Source organism: Arachis hypogaea, chromosome 11, assembly GCF_003086295.3.
Source record: "Arachis hypogaea cultivar Tifrunner chromosome 11, arahy.Tifrunner.gnm2.J5K5, whole genome shotgun sequence".
NCBI lineage: Eukaryota > Viridiplantae > Streptophyta > Magnoliopsida > Fabales > Fabaceae > Arachis > Arachis hypogaea.
Genome location: NC_092046.1, coordinates 7,517,872 through 7,526,092, shown reverse-complemented (window position 1 = coordinate 7,526,092; position 8,221 = coordinate 7,517,872). Strand labels below are relative to the sequence as shown.

At 33.5% G+C, this 8,221-nt stretch overlaps 1 pseudogene; it reads left to right on the top strand.

The window, feature by feature from the left end:
• Positions 1-729: 729 nt before the first annotated feature.
• On the top strand, positions 730-5,035 carry LOC112720103 (uncharacterized; annotated as a pseudogene).
• Positions 5,036-8,221: the final 3,186 nt, after the last annotated feature.

Here is an 8,221-nt window from a genome sequence, read left to right as displayed (position 1 = left end):
AAATAATATAAAAATTTTAATTAAACTAAATCAAGTATTGAAGTGACAAATTTTACTTTTAGTTTTAAATTATTATTTATAATATAGTTCCACAATAATGATATGTCATTTTATGGGATTCAAAATGAAATAAAACTTAAAACTAGCATTGGAAATGCTCTAAACTAATTAAGGGAATTGCTTATCTTCTTTGCTAACCAAAATGAATAATAGAGCTTTTAGCCTATAAAATTCAAAATATCATAATGTCCTTTCTCATTTGATATCACTATCAATCTTCCTATCAACATTTTACTGTATATCCTGTTTCATACCAAATAAATATAAGAAGATGAAAAAATAAATTTAAGAAAAAAATAGAGAGCAAATAATGCAGGGAACAAGATAATACATTTGTCCACATGGGGAGCAACAAGAACATGGAAAATCTTCTTCTCATGATTTTCAGTTCCACCATACATTTACATCTCTCACTGATATTTTTACCATTACTGAATAATAGCTGACAAAATAGTACCAAATATGTGAACTATTTTTAGTGAAACATCCCAAAAGATTTCATCATACCAAACTACAAGTTTGAGATGTTAAAAAGTGAAGAATACTGAAAAGTTTTACCAGAATGAAACAACTAAAATGGGGTATGATGATATGAGCATGACCTTCTCTCTGTTATTATTAATAATAAAGAAAGAAGAAAGAAGAAAAAAGAAAACATTGAAATAATAATAAAAGAATAAAGAAGAAGAAGGTGGCACTTGGATCCAGATCTTCTCCTGTTCTTCCTTCTCTATAAACAAAAATAAAAACATGGGGTTTCCCCCTCTACAATCCCAAAACATATCAACCATTATCTTCTCTCAACAACAATGCCTGAAAGCTTAAGGAATCTTTCACTTTCTCCCAAAATCTTCTTCTTCACCTTGCTTCTTTCATTAAACATCATTCTCCTCTTTCCATGTTGTTGTTTCTCACTTAATGAACAAGGCCAAGCTCTTTTATCATGGAAGAACAGTTTAAACAGCACTTCAGATTCATTAGCATCATGGAACAATTCTACTTCAACACCATGCAACTTTTTGGTGTTCGTTGCAACTCACAAGGGGATGTTGTCCAAATAAATTTGAAATCAGTGAACTTGGAAGGTTCATTGGTACCTTCAAATTTTCAACCATTAAGGTCACTGAAGATTCTTATCCTCTCATCAACAAACATCACAGGAAGGATCCCAAAGGAGATTGGAGACTACCAAGAACTCATGTTTCTTGATCTTAGTGGCAATTCTCTATTTGGTGAAATCCCAGAAGAGATTTATAGGCTAAGAAAACTAGTTAGTTTGTCCCTTCACAGAAACTCACTTGAAGGAAACATTCCATTCAGCATTGGGAATCTATCAAGCCTTGTGAACTTGACACTCTATGATAATCATCTCAGTGGTGTGATTCCAAAGAGCATTGGATCCTTAACCAAGCTTCAAGTGTTTAGAGCTGGTGGCAACAAGAATCTTAAGGGTGAGCTTCTATGATGCACAAATACTCAAATACTGCTACCTTCAATTTCTTAAATTTATGTATCACACTGTATCGGATTCAATATTTGTATATTTGTATTTGTCATGTGCAAAGCAGGTGAGCTTCCATGGGAGATTGGAAACTGCACCAACTTGGTCATGTTAGGTCTTGCAGAAACCAGCATTTCTGGGAGAATCCCTTCATCAATTGGAATGCTGAAAAGGATTCAAACTATGGCAATTTACACAACACTATTGTCAGGTCCTATTCCAGAAGAGATTGGCAATTGCAGTGAGTTGCAGAACATTTACTTGTACCAGAACTCTCTCTCAGATTCAATCCCAAACCAAATTGGAGAACTCAGCAAGCTTCAGAATCTTCTTTTATGGCAGAACAACATAGTTGGTACAATCCCAGAAGACCTTGGAAGATGCAGAGAGATCAAGGTCATAGATTTCTCCGAAAACCTTCTGACAGGTAACATTCCAAGGAGTTTTGGTCAGCTTTCTAATCTTGAAGAGCTTCAGCTTAGTGTCAACCAGGTCTCAGGCTCCATACCTCCTGAAATCTCAAACTGCACCTCTCTGGTTCAGCTGCAGCTCGACAACAACGCTCTCTCCGGCGAGATTCCGGCACGCATCGGCGACTTGAGAAGCCTAACTCTGTTCTATGCTTGGCAGAACAATCTAACAGGAAAACTCCCAGATAGTCTTTCTGAGTGCCAAGAACTTGAGGCACTTGATCTTTCATACAACAATTTGATAGGTCCAATTCCAAACCAACTATTCGAATTGAAAAATCTCACCAAACTCTTGCTTCTTGCAAATGATTTATCCGGCGTTATCCCGCCGGATATAGGTAACTGCACTAGCCTATACCGGCTCCGGTTGAATCACAATAGACTAGCAGGTAACATTCCACAAAAGATTGGAAACTTAAAAAATCTGAATTTCTTGGATTTGAGCAACAACCATCTCACTGGGGACTTTCCTCAAACACTTGGTGGGTGCCAGAACCTTGAGTTCTTGGATCTTCATTCAAACAGCATCACAGGTTCTGTTCCTGATTCTCTTCCCAAAAGCCTTCAATTAATTGACATATCAGATAACATGCTTTCAGGATCATTGACTCATTCCATTGGTTCACTGAATGAATTAACAAAACTCTACCTTGGAAAGAACCAAATCAATGGAAGAATACCTTCAGAGATTCTCTCTTGTTCCAAGCTACAACTTCTTGATCTAGGAAGCAACAGTTTCTCAGGGGAAATCCCAAAAGAACTTGGCCTACTTTCTTCGCTCGAAATCTCGCTGAATCTCAGCCATAACCGACTCTCCGGCGAGATTCCGACCGAGTTTTCGAGCCTGGGAAAGCTAGGAGTACTTGATCTCTCACACAACAATCTCACAGGGAACTTAGATGCTCTTTCTAGCCTTCAAAATCTTGTTTCCTTGAATGTTTCCTTCAATGGCTTCTCTGGTGAATTACCAAACACACCATTCTTCCATAAGCTCCCTCTCCATGATCTCGCCGAAAATCAAGGTCTCTATCTTTCTGGAACTGCTATAAACTCTTCTTTGAAAACAGAGTCAAAGAGTCACAAAAAATCAGTTATGAAGTTTGTTATGTCAATTCTCCTAAGCACCAGTGCTGCACTGGTGCTGCTAACGGTCTGCGTCCTGGTTCGTTCACGATTGAACGAATCACGGATGCAGGCCGATAGCTGGGAATTGACATTATATCAAAAATTTGAAATATCCATTGATGAAATTGTCTTGAATTTGACCTCATCGAATGTGATTGGAACCGGAAGCTCTGGAGTGGTGTACAAGGTATTGATTCCCAACGGCGAAATACTAGCCGTTAAGAAGATGTGGTTGTCCACGTCATCGGAAGAATCTAGAGCATTTGATAACGAGATTCGAACACTTGGATCAATTAGGCACAAGAATATCATAAGGCTTCTTGGTTGGGGATCCAACAGGAACTTGAAACTCCTTTTCTATGATTATCTCCCTAATGGAAGTTTGAGTTCTTTGCTTCATGGTTCGGGGAAGGGAAAAGCTGAATGGGAAACAAGATATGACGTTGTGTTGGGTGTGGCTCATGCACTTTCATATTTGCACCATGATTGTGTTCCTTCTATAATCCATGGAGATGTTAAGGCCATGAATGTCTTGTTAGGACCTGGATTTCAACCTTACCTTGCTGATTTTGGTCTTGCAAGAATTGCTACTGATACTGAAAATTCTATGCAAAGACACTACCTTGCTGGTTCATATGGATACATGGCTCCTGGTAAATTTTCCTTTTCTTTTCTCTAAATTTGAATTGAATTAAGGTAAAAACTCAATGTGAAGTTAATAGTTGAAAATCGTATTTGATGACAATTTAGTCAAATATGTCAAATTCTTTAATGATTCTTAACTATCAACTTTACGGAAAAACAATTAAACGTGAGTCTCTATTTTGAATTAGTTAGTTAAAGGCTAAACCTTGCGCAAATGTTATGATTGCTGTCTCGGGACATTTTCACCAATATCAGAACGACATAATTTAATTGGTGCAATTGAAATTTTAAAGATTATTTTAATACACAAGACCAATCTTAACGATTACTTTGGGGCTTTAACTTGTTTTAGTCTATATTTTTTTCGTATTTTATCATGAATTGAACTAATTAGAGATCAAGTCTTGGTGCGAAGTTAAGATTGTTTTCTGTGACAAAAGGTCACACATCTAAATCGTAGACAAAATCTTTTTACTTATTAGCCATCCTTTGTTTTCTTTTATTCTAAACTTGAATTTAATAGGGTGATCTAGTGCTTATTAATCTCCAAAATAAAGGTACTAATTTCATTTTGTTCCTGGTTTATGCACAGAGCATGCATCTATGCAACCAATAACTGAAAAGAGTGATGTATACAGTTTCGGAATGGTTCTACTTGAGGTTCTAACAGGAAGGCACCCATTAGACCCAACCCTACCAATGGGTGCACCCTTGGTCCAATGGGTTAGGAACCACTTAGCCAACAAAGGTGACCCATCAGACATCCTTGACTCAAAGCTCAAAGGGAGATCTGACCCTACCATGCATGAGATGCTACAAACTTTGGCAGTGTCATTTCTATGTGTTAGCACAAGAGCAAATGATAGGCCAACAATGAAGGATGTTGTTGCAATGTTAAAGGAAATTAGGCCTATTGAAACATCAAGGCCTGATTATGATGTGCTGAAGAATAAAGGAGGTTTGAGCTTAGCATCACATAGTTCTTCACCAATTAGACCACCATCACCATCACCATCACCATCACCATCACCATCACTACCTCCTAGGAATGCTGTTGTTTCTCATGGATCTTCTAATTGTTCCTATAATTTCTCTGATGAGTCAAACAGTTAAGCAGTTAACTCAATTTTATCATGGAAAAGTTGTAATTTTTGCCCAATTGTATATAGTCTATTGTAATATTATGATGTGCCAGTGCTAGTAGAGTTCTCTCTTTAAAGAGATTTGTTCAGCAGTAATCCTTTGAGAGGCTGGAGATTTTCAATTAGCCATAATTTCTAAGTCGGATAGAGAGGCAAGGGATTTTCACAATCAAGTCACTCAGGTTCAATAAGTATAAAGATTAGAAAAAAGAAAAGAGGAATGCTAGGGGCAGCAATTTTTGTGATTTGTAGCCATCAAATAGCTATCAAGATGGTTTTAATGGTGTGAGATTGGTGTAAGATTTCATCTAATGACTCACTTTTCTTTGCTGGTTACATATTGGCCAGAATTTAACAAAGTTGCTGTCCCTAGACTTTTTCTTTTGAGGAGTGCTAGAAGGCCAGCACTTTTGTTAAATTTTAGACAGCACTTAACCATAAAAAAAAAATTAAATGATTTTACACCATTAGATATAAATCTCACACTATTAAAAATATTATTAATAGCTAAAAATTACAAAATATGTTGCCCCTAGACTTTCTCTTTTCTCATAGCCATTTACATTGTACATAGCAAATAAATTTAGCACTTTTGTACCAATTGATTTGCTTTGCAAATTGCAACCATTGTATATTTTGACCAAGCAATTAATTAGTAGTGTTGAATCAATGACTATATATTAACAAATTAATTAATTAATAACATTTATTAGTTGGGGTTGTATTGTGTGAATGTTAGAGAAAATTACTTTGGTGTTAGTGCCAGCTAGGGGGATTTCTAGGAGATAGTGAAGGTTATCTGTCCATGGCCATGGAAAAGAAAGGGACCTTAAGGCTTGTGGAAGCTGAAACAATCATTGGCATATTTTGGATATATCTATTTAGAATTTATTGATATAGAGGAATAAAAGATTCTTGCATGTACTCTCTTTAATCCTCAAACACAAACATGGCCAAGCCAGGCTTTCAAACACTACCCACATGGTCCCATGTTCACTGCCTTACATGATCATGTGACACAAATTAAAATTATGTTCCAAATTTTTAATTAAATTTCTATATATTATACAAGCTTGTAACTTAGTTAATAAAAATTATAATTAAAAAAATATAATATTTCATCTTAAAAAAACTTATACATATTCAATAATGATGATGATAATAAAGAAAGAAAGTTTTAAATTGTGAAAAAGAATAATTTAATTATAAAAAATAAATCCGAAATATCTAGACGTATATGTAACCTCTAAATCTCATAAAAAGTTAAATGTATAATAATATTACAGTAGATGACTGTTAAAACATATTAGTGTAGTTTGTCTTATTATTTATCAACACTAGAAATTAAATAAGTCATTTTATATATGCGTGCTATATATTTTCAACAGAATAACCAATGTGTATTTATATACGTGTATATATCTACTCGTGTTCCATATATTTTTCAGTAGAATAATCTATGTATGTGTACGCGTATGTACATGCGTGTTCTATATATTTTCTAACAAAATAATTAACTATTAAAATAATAAAACTTTTTATAGCTGAATAATTTGTTGGTTTTTTTTATTCTCTAGAGAAAAAATCTAAATATTAGTATCCAAATTTATGAATGGATCCCGCTAGAGAGACAATGGACTATTTGTACAATGTGTACAATAGGTAATTGAGTTATAAAATGAACATCTCTTATACTATCTAGAATAACCATCCGAGTACTAGGGATAATAAACATCTTCCCAAAAGATTATATTGATTTTGGAGTTCACCAAAGATTGAACTTTTGACCTTTTGAATCTAGAGCTCTAATACCATATCATGATACCACTCATCCCAAAAGCTTTAGTTGATGGAAAAAGGTAACATTAATGATTATATCTCTAATACTCCCTAAACCTCCATTGTACACATTGTATAAATATTTCATTGGCTCCTCATACTTTCCCTTTATGAATATATAGTTGAAATAATTGAGGTGAGTTAGGGTTGAACGAGAGAGGTATCGTTTATTAAAAAAACACCAAAACACTAGAGAGAAGAGACGAGAGAAAGTTATTTTCGCACATATACAAAGTTGTCTCTGTAAATTGGTCACTGTAGATTCGTTAACCGTTGGATCGAGTTTAAATTTGGACAGTGTGTTCTGTACACCTGGTTCTTTATTTTCATTGTTCGGATCTTCAATTCGATGTCTGTAGCTAGAGATATTGGCCACGCATAGCAACTCTATTTTTGTGATATTTTCATCTATTCTTGTTCTTGTTTTGTAAACTTTGAAAGTTGAGTTATTTGGCTTGTTGTATGCATATTTTGTGCAGTAATTTGTGACTATCTTGTACTCTATTTTTCATCATAGTAAAGCTATTTCCTAATCTTGGTGACTCGCGTGGTTTTTACTTCTCGCATTATTGAGGAGGTTTTCTACGTTAAAAATCTTGGTGTGTTAGCTTGTCTCTAATTTCTGATTTATGTGATATTTTTGCTGCTATTGGATATTATTGTGCTGCTGTTAATATTTGTTATGAGTAGATATTATTACTCCTCTAATTCTTATAAATAAAAAATTATGTGTTTTATTCCTATCATAATTAAATATTTTACAGCAGAGAAATCAAACTTTTATTTTACAATCAAATAATCTAATTTTTCATAAACAATATAATATATACTACCATACATTTTTGTGTTTTAATTATAAATGTAAATCGTGTTTATTTATTGTATTTAATTATAATATAATATTAAGAACTTGATTATAATATAATATTAAGCTAAAAACCGTTTCCTATATATTCATATTCCTATACAGATGACCAAGGCATGAAGATTTCTAATACTCGTATCGCATGGCTCAAAAGAAATTATGTATACAATAATTTTTTTGGTAAAATATTATTTTTGTCTCAAACATTTGACAGAATAAATAAATATTAATACGTGTTTTTTGTCCTATTTATATCACCAAATGATTTAAAAGTAATTAGATGTCATCTCATCATTAACTCAATCAAAAAATTACTTTTAAGGGCGGTAACATATATAGTGCTATAGATATTATTATTGTAACTAATTAAAAAAATAAAAATAAATAAATAAAAAATAAAAAATTAGCTTATAAAAAAAATTAGAATAGTATAGTCTTCTTTCTCATTCTAGCTGCATGAACACATCAAGTTTTTATACCTATATCAGACCCTATTTTTCTTTATAAAAAAATAGAATTTGAAAAATATAAATTTTCTATCAAAAATGCTATAAACACATTAATATCAGTGACT